This window comes from Palaemon carinicauda, chromosome 33 (assembly GCF_036898095.1).
Source record: "Palaemon carinicauda isolate YSFRI2023 chromosome 33, ASM3689809v2, whole genome shotgun sequence".
Lineage (NCBI taxonomy): Eukaryota > Metazoa > Arthropoda > Malacostraca > Decapoda > Palaemonidae > Palaemon > Palaemon carinicauda.
Window position 1 is genome coordinate 8778690 of NC_090757.1, and position 17500 is coordinate 8796189.

Here is a 17500-nt window from a genome sequence, read left to right on the forward strand (position 1 = left end):
GTAAGTCTTCCTATCAGACAGACAGTAAGCAATCATTGTTAAAAGCAAAATCATATTACCCCAAAGATCTTTTCTGATATGTTACTCCTTTAATGACTATTTCTGTCACTCTTTTCCTCTATTGTTATGTCATTCTTTTAAAAGGTTCTCATATATATATATATATATATATGTGTGTGTGTGTGTGTGTGTGTGTGCATATATATATATATATATATATATACATATATTAGTTACGTTACATAATATTATATTCTATTATATAACTGATTTATGTTAGTTACCTGAGGAAATATTGCATTTGTTTTTTTGTTTTTTTTCTCGTAAAGAGATGTTTATTACCGCAATACAATGCCTATATTGTCACGTTTTCTTTTGGTAGCATCTTACTCTTCTTAATTTGCGAAGTTTTCAATTAGATTATTTGGATTTGTCTGTCTTTGCATGGCTTGTTCATATCTATCTTCCATGATATTGAATGGATAAACATACTGTACTACGCTCTTATGGTAAAACAAGGCAAAATAACCCTGGGGTGTTTTTGTAAATTCTAATATGAGAATATACATATTATTATTAAGCTGTCTATAAACATTTAAGCTATTTAGGAATGAAGTTACTGATCACATCTTTGATAAGGCAATAACCCATCAAACCTTAACGCAGTTACCCTTGAAATCTGTTTTCTGCTCTTAAAGCCCTGCCCCAATCTGCACTCTTGTTTGGGAAAAAAAATTTCGCGCCCGGGACAGTGAGTTTAAGCTGTTTACTGGGCCACTGCTGTAGTTGGGCACCACAAAGTGGGCTTGGGCTTGCTCGGCTGACGTTCTGGTAACCATCTATTCTGATGAGACTGGAACTGAAACCAGACACCTTTTACGTTTTAGTTTATATCCGCCTCTCTCTTCTATCCACTTTCTGTAATATAATCATCAATTTGTCATAGGTAGCATTTTCTTTAAAATGACCGTTTTCATAACTTTCTCTGCTTTGAAATATACTTGGTTACTATTTTCTCTGTAACTTTACTTTATTTAATATATCATATACCTATCTTTGACCATTTCTTTTTCATTCCCAGTATATTTTACTAACTTATCATATTAAACTTTTATTGTAATTTTTACCTATACAGTACACAATCTCACTCTTAAAAAGTTTTTTCCTACCTTTCAAAACATTATATATAGAAGAAGACGGTGGATTGATGAACTATGAAAATTTGCCGGTGTGGACTGGCAGAGAAAGACCATAGATAGACGCAAGCATAAGGACATGTGTGAGACCTTTGTTCTGCAATGGACTAGTAACGGATGATATATATAAATAAATGAATAAATATATACATATTATATATATATATATATATATATATATACTGTATATATACTGTGTATATATATATATATATATATATATGTGTGTGTGTGTGTGTATGTGTGTGTGTGTGTGTATTTACATATGCAAACACTAAATATGATTTTTTTTGCATCCTAATTACAATTGAAGGTATATACAACAATGGTTTAACAAGTAGACTGTTGACATAACTAAAAAAAATAACAACGACCTTGTGAGCAAAATGCCACTGATAAACCAAACCTAAAGAAAAGGCATTTAATACTTCCCGTGAACTTCATAGTTACACAATTATAAAGGTAACATCCGGAGCAGACAACTTCCAAACTCTACGACTCATTTCTTAAAAGCAAACATCTTTCACAGGGGCGCCCTAAGTTTTCCAACTCAAACTATATCTTTAGCAAAACATTCAGTTTCATAAACATTTTTTCTCCAATCACGTGGCGATCAAAAAGCTTAGGCACTGTTTAAGTTTTCCAAGTCAAGTTGTATCTTTGGCAAAATATTCAGTTTCATGGACAGTTTTTTTTCTCTGGTAACGTGGCAAAAAAAAAAAAGGATAGCTTAGACGCTGTTCATTTTCCAATTCATGCTATTTTTTTAAGCAAAATATTCACTTTCGTAAAAATTTTTTAAAAATCATGTGGCTAAAAAAAAAGATAGCTTAGATACTGTTCATGTTTTCCAAATCAAGTTATATCTGTGGCAAAACATTGTTTCATGAAATTTTTGTTTAATCATGTGGCTAAAAAAAAGATAGCTTAAATGCTATTCTCTTTAAGACAAGAGAATTGCATTGGCCAACGTTCTATGCACAAGGAAACTTATCCTAATCTACAATTAATTTCTTGGCATTCTCCCCTCCGTTCAGCATAATTTAAGCTAAGTGTCTGGCAAAGTGACGCAATGAACATTATTGCCTCTGCAACATTTCAGTCGCATTCCCATCTATAAGCATTTTCCTCTCTTAACCTGTTTTTGCCGGTGTTGCCACGTCTCTAATTATCTTCCATTTCGTTCATTATACGTCACCTATTCATCTTGAATTAACATTATTCTACCATTACCCGAAAGTAAAAGCTGTCAACTTTCAACCCGAAAACCGTTTTTTTTACAGAGTATCATCTCTTTCTTGCATATTTACCTCCACCAACAAAGTTGGGAGGAGGTTATGTTTTTCCCTGTTTGTCTGTCTGTTTGTTTGTTTGTTTATAAACAACTTCCAGGCAACAATTGTGCAAATATAGTGAAACTTTCAGGGATTAACTGTTGTGTTGAGACGTGTCTTTCTTGCATATTTACCTCCGCCAACGAAGTTGGGGAGGTTATTTTTCCACCCCTGTTTGTTTGTTTGTTTTTTTTGTTTGTAAACAACTTCCTGGCAACCATTTTACCCAATGAGTAATGAACTTTCAGGGATTGATTGGTATGTTGAGACATGGATATGATTCAATTTTCAGTCCTATGTCAAAAGTCAAGGTCAAGGGTCGAGCAAAAGGTCGACCGAATTAATCCTACGGCAAGCTGGTTTTGAAAAATAAGCTGCCATGGCGGAGGTCTGTACTCTCAGAGTGCTTTTATAGTTGCCTAATATTTTGCACATTAGATTTTTTTCTATTAGAATATAAGTTTTCATCCTATTTTTGTGTACCATTTGCCTTTTCCACAATTCTATCTTATTTGGATGGAGGGCCGAGAAAAACCACCAATTTAATATCATTTTAACCTCTGTAAAATATTTTCCTTTAAGGTTTAAAGAAACATCCAATCCTCCTTTTGTCACTTATTCTGTTTTTAAATTATTTGCGTTATTACTGGGAATATTAATCCCAGTAAAGTTGTAGCTTAAGCTATGTATTTTTTTTTTTTTTATTTAGGTTTTATAAAAGCATTTAATCCTCCCCTTTCTTTCCTATTATGTTTGTTAAATTTTTATTATTTGCCTTCTTTCTATGACTATCAATCTCCGTAAAGTTGTAGTGCTGTGAAGCAAACCTGTTGCTTTCTAGGAAAATAAGCTTTAAAACCTTCACAAAAATTACCGTCTATAAAACAAATATTTAACATAGTATTTTAATGATATAATAATAATAATAATAATAATAATAATAATAATAATAATAATAATAATAATAATTTGATGATAATAATAACAATAATAATAATAATAATGATAATAATAACAAAAAATAATCTTGATAATAATTTTAATAACCTTGATAATAAAAACAATTTTAATAACTTTGATAATCATAATTTTTAATCAATAACTATATTTACTTCTGAAATCATGCCGTTCCCACCTACAGCTTACGCCATTTCCTTACACAGCAATGTTGCCTCTCAAAAGTCTAAGCCAATTTTCTCTATCTATTCACATTTTTAACGGCGGGGAGCATCGTAGCATTCAGTAACAGGTGCCAAACCTTATTAGCGTCTTTAATCCTGTGTAACTAGCAACTTTTAGAGATTACATAGCCATAATGAAATACTTCAAACAATTGAAAGGAGCTTTACACAGAAACAGAGGGGAAAAAAGGTGAAAAAAGGCGTCTATGTTATAGCAAATTAAGAAATAACTAATATACACGACCCGATAAAATTAACGGCAAAACATTTATATATATATAAATATATATATATATATATATATATATATATATATATTTATATTTATATATATAAATATATAAATACACACATAACGCTACTAATTGGATCAGTCTATGGTACAAGAACGAGAGGAAGGCCTAAAACTAGATTGAGTGACAATATCAAGGAGATGTGCGGGCTAACGATGGTGGAGTTGGAAAGGAAGGCTCAAGACCGGAATGAATGGAGAAGTTTTGCGCAGAGGGCCACGGCCGTTCGACATCGAACACCCCGTACTTGATGATGATATACACACATACAGTTCACACACACATGCATATATATATATATATATATATGTACACACGCAGATTCAACCTTTCCCACCACCTTTCCTTTTTTCTAACTACTTCGGATTAACGGGCCCTCCCCCCTTCTCACCTGGGCATTAGTACTACCTCTCACCCCTGGTTGATAGACTGGGAGAGACCAAGTAGTTATACGTTTGGCAATGTCACTTGGCAGGACAGGATATCTATCCATCCAGACACTTGCTCTTTATTATTTTGGGGAGATGAGTAATTAATGAGTATATTTCCTAAAATACCTGTGAATAAATAGAATAAACCAATATTTATCAGTATGGATTAGAAACACGTAATCAAAGACTTCAACATTTTGCTAAGTATCTTTATTTAAAAATAGAAGAAAAGATCTAAATTACAGTAAATAATAAGCGAAAAAACGGAATAGTTTTCTTATCCATAACGGTTTAAAGGTCACTCACGTATGGCAGAGGCAAGGGACAGTGACAATGCCCTAGCTAGAGATTGACTATATATACTGTACATATCATCAGCACCCAAGGCCTTCTCTCCAACAACGCTGGGAAAGAAGAGCTAAATCGTAAGGCAACTTGAAAATATACCGAAAAAAATAATGAAAAAATATCCTTACTCTAATTTTAAACAAATCCGTAACTTTTATCAACAGTAATGAAGAAAATCTCTATTCGTTTCATATTTTTGACAACTTTTTGTTGTATTCAATGAACGTGCTACGCCTATGGATATACTAAGCTGTACACACACACACACACACACACACACACACACATATATATATATATATATATATATATACATATACATAATTATACACACATATATATTGTGTGTACGTATTCTTCAAGGGCAGGAGCAGGTAGAACCAGGCTAAAGCTAAATTGTAATGATCCAATGAGTGTGACATTGAACGGGCACTGGAATTGCTACACCTTAAAACCAATCCCAGCCCGTTCCTGCCTGGTCTGAAGCTTGAATTTAAAATACAATTATTCCAACGAGACTGTTCGGACAAACCTGAAGGCGTTGACAGTAAAGGTCCCATTGGAATCAAATGTATTTTACATTCAACGTTTTTTCCTACTGCTGTCGAATCACCGTCGGTGTGGTCGTAATCTTAAATTTTTTTAAGCCGCTTTATTATTATTATTATTATTATTATTATTATTATTATTATTATTATTATTATTATTAAAAGCCCAATTATCTAGCAGTTGTTAACGAATAGACTACGGAACTTTTCGATAAAACGTTAATATATCTTTTTATATTCTATAACAGCTAGAACAGAAAAAAAAAAAATAGATGATGTACACCCATTAAAGTTTTTTAAACAAAACAGAAAACTGGCGGATTATATTAGACACAAAAAGAAAAAAAAAAAAACTTAAATTCCATTAACATGTTCAAAGTTTATCAGAGGTAGTATATGCAACCCAAATAAAAATATAATACATAAAGAGTAGCTCAGAGTTTACTCAAATATTCTTTTTTCAGGTAATTGTGAAGAGTAAAGAGAAAAAAGGAACCCACTAATATTCCACATTTCACACAATCCCCCCAAAAGAGGATGCATTCGTTAGCTGTGGCAACAAGAAAGCAGACCACACAAAGAAAATGATTTCCTCCCATTCACCTGTTATTGTCATATGGGTGGGACATGAATCCTTAACAAAAGGCAACAGAAGAGACCTTGAATTACTCTCTCTCTCTCTCTCTCTCTCTCTCTGTTTATAATTTCATTTTTTTTCTGCACATATTTATAATAATTTCAATTTCTCTCTCTCTCTCTCTCTCTCTCTCTCTCTCTCTCTCTTGTCTGTTGATCCTTACACACACGTTTATGATTTCAACTCTCTCTCTCTCTCTCTCTCTCTCTCTCTCTCTGTATTCATTATAAGTATGCTTATAATTTTATTTTTTCTCTCTGCACGTTTATATCTCTCTCTCTCTCTCTCTCTCTCTCTCTCTCTCTCTCTCTCTGCATGGTTGTCTGTGTATTCATTATAAGTATGTTTATAATTTAATTTTTTCTCTCTGCACGTTTATATACTCTCTCTCTCTCTCTCTCTCTCTCTCTCTCTCTCTCTCAATGTGTGTGTGTGGTTGTCTGTGTATTCATTATAAATATGTTTAACTTTTATTTATTTTTCCTCTGCAAGTTTATATAATCTCTCTCTCTCTCTCTCTCTCTCTCTCTCTCTCTCTCTCTCTCTGGTTGTCTGTGTATTCATTATAAGTATGTTTATAATTTTATTTTTTTTTCTCTGTACGTTTATATAATCTCTCTCTCTCTCTCTCTCTCTCTCTCTCTCTCTCTCTTGTCTGTTGATTCATTACAAATATGTTTAAAATTTTAGTTTTTTTTTCTGCGCATGTATAAAATAATTTCAATTCTCTCTCTCTCTCTCTCTCTCTCTCTCTCTCTCTCTCTCTCTCAGGTTGTCTGTTGATTCATTACAAGTATGTTTACAATTTTATCTTTTTCTCTCTGTGTATGTTTATAATAATTTAAAAGGGACACAGACACAAACAAACGCAAAAGGATACAAACACACCAACAAATTCAAAGGGACGCGAACACAAACAAACGCAAAGGAAAGTGTACACAAACAAACGCAGAGGAACGCGAACATAAGCAAACAAAAACAAAGGGACGCAGACACACACACAAAAAAGGGACACAAACACAAACCAACGCAATGGAACACAAACACAATCAAACAAACGAAAAGTGATGCGAAGGCACAAACAAAATGGGACGCGAACACACAACTAAACGAAAAAGGACGCGAGTACACAAATAAACACAAAGGGACGCCGACACAAATAAACGCAAGGAACACAAAGACAAACAAACGCACAGGGATGCAAACACACAAACAAACGCAAAGGGATGCAAACACACAAACAAACGCAAAGGGATGCGAACACACAAACAATCGTAAAGGGGTGCAAACAAAATTAACACAAAGGGATGCGAACACACAAACAACGCAAAGGGACGCAAACACAAACAAACACAAAGGGATTCGAACACATATAAACCCAAAGGAACACAAACACAAACAAACGAAAAGGGACACGAACACAAACAAACGCAAATGGATGCGAACATACAAACAAACACAAAGGGACGCGAACAAAAACAGACGCAAAGGGATGCTAACACACACAAACGCAAAGAGACGCAAACACAAGCAAACGCAAAGAGAAGCGAACACACAAACAAACGCAAAGGGACGCGAATAAACAAACAAACGCTAAGGGACGTGTACGCAAACAAACGCAGAGGGACGGGAACATAAACAAACAAACGAAAAGGGATGCGAACACAAAAAAAGGGACGCAAACACAAACAAACAGACGGACACGAACATAAACAAACAAAAAGGGACATGAACACAAAAACAAACTAAAAGGGACACGAACACAAACGCAAAGGGACAAGAAAAATAACAAGTGCAATGGAAAGGGAACCCAAACAAAAGTCGAGGGACGCGAACAAAAACAAACGAAAAGGGACACGAACACACAAACAAACGTGAAGGGTACGGGATGGCACAAACGTCAGAATCAGTGCGTCTTTAATTACGATTCAAGCCCTAATTATGAGACAGTGTTTGTCTGCTCCCCCCTTTCGTTCACAGGGTAAAATTTCTTCCGAAATTAACTTTCCTATTTCGGATGTCCTGACGGGGTGATATTCTGTATCGTTAATTAAAGACAAAAAGGAGATAGTACTGAAATGCCATTTTCAAATTCATATAAATTTGCAAAATATATTACAAAAAGTTGAGGATTACACTAATATATTTCATCATCATCATCATCATCACCTCCTACGCCTATTGACGCAAAGGGCCTTTTAATTCAATACTTCTCCATTTATCATCTACCAAGTCACGTTTCATAGTCCTCAGCCATGTAGGCCTGGGTCTTCCAACTCTTCTAATGCTTAGTGGAGTCCTGTTGAAAGTTTATATCTACGTATGAATGATTATATTTCATTCTGGTAGTTATACAATTGAGCTGATAACGCAAAAATCCAATTATATATTTCACCTAGCTACAATAATTTGTTGCAAGGTAGTTGTTCGGTACTGACAGAGAGGGGAGGTGAATGTTATTGATTTTATTCGAAAAGATAACGACCGTATACACAAAAAGTTGAAGGCATCATGGCTCAAAAATTCAAACAATGTGAAAATGCAAAGGCAAGCTTATTACATCCTATCATGAAAGGACACTTACATTGTACTTTCAAACTCTATTGATATTGTAATTATAAAAATTGTTTGTTTATGCGGATCCCTGTTACCAACATCGTTAATATTCCAAACACGCCTCTAATAAAATCCCTTTAATACGCCTTAGTTGTTTTTATAACAATTTCTCTCCCAATTTAACAGGTTTAAAGTGTTCACTCTCCTTTTTTATTTTACCTGAACATTAATATCGTCTCCATTTATTTCTATTTTCTAAAATATTTATAAATGATGAATAATATGTATTCGTTTACTTTTTATTACTTATCTACCGAAAGAATGAATAAAAACAATTAAACCGAAAAGATATTTTTCTCTCTCTATTTTACATAATATGAAATATACACACTTTTATATTCTCTCTCTCTCTCTCTCTCTCTCTCTCTCTCTCTCTCTCTCAATATACACATACACATACATATATATATACACATATATATGTAAATATATATATTCATATATATATATATATATATATATATATATGTATATCTATAATATATGAGAGAAAACCATGTGGAAACTTAAGATCATATAATTATCCAGTTGTCTAATTTCGCATTCGGTAGTAGTTAGCCTAAACTTCTTAATTTTGCTCCCAAAGTTGCCAGAAAAACTTTACTTTGAAGTTTGTTAATGAAGCTTGTACAATGATTTTCCTGACCGTCAGAGTAATGAAGGCTCTCTCTCTCTCTCTCTCTCTCTCTCTCTCTCTCTCTCTCTCTCTCATATTAGATCGAATCACTGATGAAAGACTTAATTTTGAAATTATGCCAAAGTTTCGTTTATTTGTTTTGCTGTATTTTTAGTTTTTTTTATTTCTCTCGAGTTTTTTCTACCAATGTTTTTTCTATCGGTAGTTACATGTACTCTGAACCTTTCCTGTCATAACATTGACTTGTTTACTTGTCTATCTGCGTTATTATATCTGCCGGTGTATATATATATAGGCGGCTATATATATAGAGTATATATTTATATATATGCATATATATGTATATATATATATATATATATATATACACACACAAATTATATACATACTAATGCATGCAGTCTGCCATTGCTGACAAATACATATTTAGATATGGACACACAAAGAAACGCACCCGCTCTCACCTGGGTATGTCTGCTCCCTCCTTAGCCGAGGCACAGGGAGAGTTGATCGTGTCCCGAAGGGAATATATATATATATATATATATGTGTGTGTGTGTGTGTGTGTGTGTGTGTGTATATGTATATATATAAAGAGCAACTAACCTGTCCAATGATTCGTACCTATACCATTTGTTTTTGATAAAAAGATGACAGAGACTTATCTAAACGAGTAGTTTTTACAATTTGGGTGGGCTGGTTTTTTTTTTTTTTCTGCTGACATATCGGAATTTGCTGATAACATATGTTAACAAAGTTAGATCGAGTTTTAACAACGGAACTTGTCTAGATTACTAGGTTCCCTACTGGAATTCAAATAAAGCTTTTCCCTCTATTAGGGGGAATGTCTTAAATAGTTGACTACTCCCATCTTTGCTAAAATATCGGAAGGATGTTTATTTTCTGGAGTCATCCTCTATAGTGAAAAAAAAATAAGCATTAATGCACACACAAACCCAAACATACACACATATACATACATACATATATATATATATATATATATATGCGTGTGTGTGTGTGTGTGTGTGTGTGTACGGTTTACATAAAGCCTCATTAAAATATAAAAAAGTATATTATCAATGAAAATGAGCAGAAAATAGGAAGAAATTATTACAAAATGAGGCGTAGATAAGATTCTTTTTTTGGTGGTGGGCTAATTTGAAACATCTCTATATGGCCACTATTTGGTACGCATGATCAAAATTTTAACAATAATAATAATAATAATAATAATAATAATAATTTTGAAAATACAAGAAAAGTAATGAACATTTACATAGAATATTTTAAGAGCAGTGACAATAAAATGTTCAAAGGCCACTTTGCTCGTGGTATGGATAGAGGAGACTCTTTAGTTATGGTAAACAGCTCTTCTAGAAGGACACTCCAAAATCAAACCATTGTTCTCTAGTCTTGGGTAGTATCATAGCCTCTGTACCATGGTCTTTCACTGTCTTGGGGTAGAGTTCACTTGCTTAAGGGTACAATTGGGCACACTTTTCTACTTCATTTCTCTTCCTCTTGTTTTGTTCAAGATTTTATAGTTTATAAGGGAAATATTTATTTCAATGCTGTTACTGTTCTTAAAATATTTCATTTTTCCTTGTTTCCTTTCATCACTAGGCTATTTTCCCTGTTAGAGCCCCTAGTCTTAAAGCATTTTGCTTTTCCAACTAGGGTTGTAGCTTGGCAAATAATAATAATAATAATAATAATAATAATAATAACATAGTAGTGGTTTTTTAGGTAACTGCAAACTTCTTTCAAACCGTTATCACGACATTAAGGGATCGGTTGCCTGATGCGTTCTTTCCAATGGCTTCTATCAAAGGCCTCCTCTTCCATCAAACCTCTTCTCTCCATATCATCCTTCACCTTATCTCGCCATCTAATACTCTGCCTTCCTCTCGATCTTTTCCCCTTATCAGGTTCTTCCAAAGCCCTCCTCAATCCCTCCCCACCATCCATCCTCAACACGTGTCCAAACCATCTCAGTCATGGCACTCTTATGACCTTTATAACCTTTACTACACCTGCCATTCTTCTTATTCCATCACTTAACATCGAATGTGCAGTCTCATTTTGGCTGGAAAATGACGAGTGGTTAAAGGCCGTCTAGTTGCGATGCCAAATGTTCAGTTAAAAGGTCAAGCTAATCATTGAAGTTTGTTGTCAAGGTAAACAATAAAGTTTACTAATAAAGCTTGTACAATGATTTCCTGACCGTCAGAGTCTCTCTCACTCTCTCTCTCTTCTCTCTCTCTCTCTCTCTTTATTTATGTACATATATATATATATTATATATATATAGATAGATATATAATTCCATCAAGAAGACGTTTTCGATAATAGGACCGGATCCAGAGAAAAACAAGACAATCGTTACTGTCATATCTATCCTTTTAACCGCAAGCTATACCAGGACAATACAGCCCCTCCAGGATGGACCAACGCTCTGGGAAGCTGTGATGCTTCGTGTCCAAAGGCTACAAAAACACAGGGAGAGGTTGCGAGTTACTTGGTGAGTGGGGGGGGATATCCTGTATGTGGTGTATGAGCATCGCACTTGAAGGGAAGGGGAGGAAAAGAGATAGCATACACTGGAAGCTTGGTCTCTTTTCTCAAGTTCAAAAAATTAGACAGGAAGATACATGTTTATATGTATATATATATATATATATATATATATATACACATATATATATATGTATATATATACACACATATATACATAGTATATATTTGTTCATTATACATCTTTTATTCTTTTGAAAATGATTCCAGAGAAAATATGATAATCCCTTAAAATCCATATTACACAAAAATATTATATATATATATATATATATATATAATGTCTTGTAGAAATAGTAATGGCACGAGATCAAAATAAAATAATTACTTTATAAGGAATAAAAATTATCTTATACAAATAGTATTGGCACGAAATTGAAAAATAAAATTTTACAAATATTACAGGAAATCAATATATATACTAGCACCCAACTTCTCAGTCTATAACAGTAATAGGTAGGTTGTATATATATATATATATATATATATACTGTATCTCATAGCGCCTTTCTGTTCCCAATGTCAGAAATTCTATTCAAAATTCTTCTTTTCTCGGCTTCCAGGAACATTCTTTCAACCAAGAGAAGCATCCTGTTTTTCTTAGGTCTTTTATAGAGCGCTTCTCTCTCTCTCTCTCTCTCTCTCTCTCTCTCTCTCTCTCATTCATATATATATATATATATATATACACACTCACACACACGAGTGCATAAATATACGTGTTTATATATTGCTCATATATATTTATATACACGAGCTCATATATATATGTGGGTGTATATATATTATATATATATATATATACATATATAGTAAATATTCAGCCATGCATAAAAGGTTATGCAATCTGTATGGTATGTTTATATTCTAGACCATGTATGAACACCGCAATCATATACTGTATATGTTCGCAATGAGGTAAGTAATGTAGGATCATGTCTGAATCCAGTACAGGGTAAAGTAACGCAGATATTAAAAATCTCATTGTAAGCTGGATAAAACTTGGCCGTCAATTATAATAATTTTAAATCAGATACGACACATCAGAATATATAAGCCAGTTTTAAATGTTCCCTTATGAATAAAATATATTTTTCAACATATTTTTCTTCTGTGTCTCTCCTCCCGGTAAAAGATCATAAGGTCATTAAAGGTGTCATGATCTCTAGTAATCCTTGCAAAGGAAAGTAATTGCAATATTTTCTGGGATTACTTACCCTAAGTCTCGTAATCCACAAGATTTCTTTTGGAAGAGACAGTGAGAATCTTTGAGTTATATCAAGAACCCTTGCAATCTTGCATAAACACATCCATATCACTAAAGACCAGAAATGTGAAACGAAAAAGGCAATGAAGACGTGTCACGTGGAAGATAACTAAATAGTAAGTAGTAGTAGACTGGCCAGGCACCATCCACCCGTTGAGATACTACCGCGAGAGTTATTGGGTCCTTTGATTGGCCAGACAGTACTACATTGGATCCTTCTCTGGTTACGGTTCATTTTACCGTTGCCTACACATACACCGAGTAGTCTGGCATATTCTTTACATATTCTCCTCTATCCTCATACATCTGATAACCATGAGATTACCAAACAATTCCTCTTCGCTGAAGGGGTTAATTACTGCACTGTAGTTGTGTAATGGCTACTTTCCTCTTGGTAAGGGTAGAAGAGACTCTTTAGCTAAGGTAAGCAGCTCTTATAGGAGAAGGGCACTCCAAAATCAAACCTGTTCTCTAGTCTTGGATCGTGCCATAGCCTTTGTACCATGGCCTTCCACTGTCTAGCATTAGAGTTTTCTTTTTTTTGCTTGAGAGTACACTCGGGCACAATATTCTATCTTATTTCTCTTTCTCTTGTTTTTTGAAGTTTTTATAGTTAATATATGAATTTATCTTATTGCTACTGTTTTATTTAATTATTAAATACTTCTCTTGTAGTTTACTTTTTTCCTTATTTCCTATCCTTACTGGGCTATTTTCCCTGTTGGAGCTATTGGGCTTATAGGATCTTGCATTTCCAACTAGTGTTGTAGCTTAGCAAGTAATAATAATAATAATTATAATAATAACAATAATAATAATAATAATAATAATAATAATAACATCAAATTATGATAATCTCATACATTCACAGAAGACTCCTCAGTTACTTGTTACGTTCTGCTTCAAGCAAACAAATGAAAAATCATATAACAGCTGTAGCAATAAACCAGGCTAAAAATAAATAAATTAATATATACAAATCCAAAAACGAGTTATACTAAAAAAAAAAAAAGTCACCTTGCATACGGATATTCAAATTTGCAGCAATGTTTTTTTGCGTTGGACAGGCTGACACGTTTCTATTCATAGAGCATATAAGACAGATCTATTTTAACGTTGTTACTGATTTTGGAATATTTTTTATTTTTATTTATTAATTCTCAAGCAAATTCTATTTATTTCTTTATCTACTTTCATCATTGGGCTATTTTCCCTGTTAGAGCCCTTGGGCTTGTAGCATACTTCTTTTCCAAATATGGTTGTAGCATAGCTACGACTACTACTACTACTACTACTACTAATAATAATAATAATGATAATAATAATAATATTGATATTGGTTTAAAACTTTAAATCTTTCAACATAAAAGTCACCCGTTTAAAGCCTACATTGAAAATCCTGACATTAAGCGCTTTATGAAATAATGACGTCAGCACCATAACCTTCTCTCACCTCCTATTAGAAAACGTTTGATTCGCCTAAGATTATTTTCGAGTTGAATTTCTATCCCCAAGTGTTAAGATGAGTAAAGGCCCTAACACTCACAAGATTGTGCCAGACTAACTATACTTTTTTCTTTTTTTCATCAGTCACGCGCCCCAGGAAGTGAAAAGTTACAGTTTAAAGGTTTAAAGCCAGCCCAGAGGCAAGGGACAGTAACATTGCCCTATCAAGCAGGTCAATAGACTGACCATAAATAAATATGATCAACGCCCAAGGCCCATCTCCATCCAAGCTAGGACCAAGGAGGGCCAGGAAATGGCTGCTGATGACTCAGCAGATAAGACCGTTAGGCTCCCTCAAAAACCCCCTATTCTTAGCGCACAAAAATGGTCAGGTTGCAGCGACCAAAGAGACTATCGAGTTAGCGCTCGACTCGAACCCCAGTCTGGCGTTCACTAGTCAGGGACGTTACCACATTGGCCACCCCGCTCTGAGGAAATTCACCTTGTCTCACCCTTACTGAGTTTCGATTTCTAATGTGCTCCACTCACAACCTCTACCCTCTCTAACCAGCACTATCTGTTTGGTTATTCGCCGTGAAGCAACGGAGTGGCAAGGTGCAAATCATAGAAGCGAGGTGCGCCAGAAATCCTGTGTCCAACTGTACCTGGTGAATATTCATTTCAAATTATAAGAAGCATTCGAAGAACATTGTTTATATGAATTTCACTTGAAAAGTGAGACTGCACTGAATGTCCTTTACAGGGATAGTATTAAGCATGAGCTCTACCGTTAAAAAACACTCCCATATTTATTAATAATTCCAATAGTACGGTATGAAACTTTGGCTTCCTCTCCTCAAAAATATTCAGAATCATACTATAATGCATAACGCTAATTTTTTTTTCAACCTATTTTGAATCTGCAAATGACAACGGATATATCGTATATACACAGTTTTGTTTATTTCATGAAATTGGCAATCACGTCGATTATGTAATATCCAAACATGGGGACATCAGCATACTAACATAAACACACACGCACACCTGCAGCAATATTACATAATTTCGAAAAGATGCCAGGAGGCTTTAACAGGGAATACTTATATTTTCATATTATCATAAGCTTCTTTTCAAAGTTTCTTTTTTTAGAAATCTATAATTGTGAAGATTTTCTACATTCATGGGAAAACTCACCAATAATTCCCTTTTACAATAGATGAAAAAGAGGAGGTAGCGAGAAAGCGAGAATAACAATAGAGTTCCATTCTATTGTAAGTTTCTTTCCAAAAATTTTTTTTCGAAATCTTTAATTGTGAAGAATTTCTTCTATTTCCATCTAAAAGCTCTCCAAAAAGTTCCCTTTTCCAGTGCATGAAAAAGAGGAGATAGTGAGAAAGCGAGAATAATAACAGAGATTCATCTTATTATAAATTTGTATCCAAAATTTCTTTTTTTTTTTCGAAATCTTTAATTGTGAAGATTTTCTTCTATTTCTATAAGAAAACTCTCCAATAAGTCCCTTTCTCCAGTGAACGAAGAAGAGGAGATAGTGAGAAAGCGAGAATAATAACAATTGAGTTTAGGTCAACCATACAGAAAAATTTGATCACAAGCCACAGATCAGATTTTCCCGTTCGCCTCAACATTAAGGGTTCCAGTAAGGTGTAATGGTGGGTAAAATCACGAGCTAGGAAAGAAGTCTCTCTTCCTTTTAAGAATATCGTTCATTATGATTCTATCTACCGAATATATATTGAAATAAAAAGAGAATGTTAGAATGTTTCATATAATTCAGAGGCAAGGGACAGTGACATTGTCCTAGCAAGCAGAAAAATGCCCTAGAGACTGGCCATATATTCATATGATCAACGCCCAAGCCCCCTCTCCACCCAAGTTGGGACCAAGGAGGGCCAGGCAATGGCTGCTGATGACTCAGCAGATAGATCTATTGGCTCCCCCAAACCCCCGATCCTTAGCTCACAAGGATGGTGAGGTTGCATCGACCAATGAAACTAAAGAGTTTGAGCGTGACTCGAATCCCAGTCTAGCATTCACCAGTCAGGGAGGTTACCACATCTGCCACCATAACACAGAACTTGTAACTGTTATACGGTTACAATCAAAAGCAAGTAAGTGCAAGCATTGGTAAGGTGTTGTGAGTCGAAATGTGACCACCAGTAACTAATGAAGTAATTCAGATATTTTGTTACAACCATTCCATGAGCATAAGGACATGAGCATAAGGATACCAATCTCACATCACACTCCTTAGGGTTGTGGTATTATTATTATTATTATTATTATTATTATTATTATTACTATTATTATTATTATTATTATTAATATTATCATTATTACTTGCTAAACTACAGCGCTAGTTTGAAAAGCAGAATGCTATAAGCCCAGGGGCTACAGCATGAAAAATAGCCTAAGAGGAAGATAAAGTGTACCCTCAAGCAAGAGAACTCTAACATAAGACAGTGGAAGACCATGGTACAGAGACTATGGCACTACCCAAGACAAGAGAACAATGGTTGGCATATTGAAACTCCCTGCCTAGCGATCTGCTGGACTGGGATTCTCTGGCCCGGCTTTCAAGAACCTCTCAAGCTCGATAGTTTCCTGTAATGTCTGCAACCTTATCATCATTGTGAGCTAAGGAAGGGGGTGGAGGTATGGGGCGCCTATAGGTCAACCGGATGAGTAACCATAAGCCATTACCTGGGCCTCCCTGGTCCTGGCTTGGGTGGAAAGGGAGCTTGGAAACTGATTATATGCATATATATAATCAGTCTCTAAGGCATTGTCCTGCTAGCTAGGGCAATGTCACTGTTCCTCGCCCCTGCCATTCATTAGCGACCTTATATATATAAATATATATAAATATATATATATATATATATATATAATATATTATATATATATATATATATATATATATATAACACATATATATATACATATATATATAATATACATATAAATA

General features: G+C 34.2%; 1 long non-coding RNA gene across 1 annotated transcript in view; it reads left to right on the forward strand.

Moving 5' to 3' along the window:
- Nucleotides 1-17500, forward strand: part of LOC137626061 (uncharacterized) — a 228800-nt gene that overhangs the window by 143489 nt on the left and 67811 nt on the right. The gene's annotated exons all lie outside the window — the stretch shown is intronic.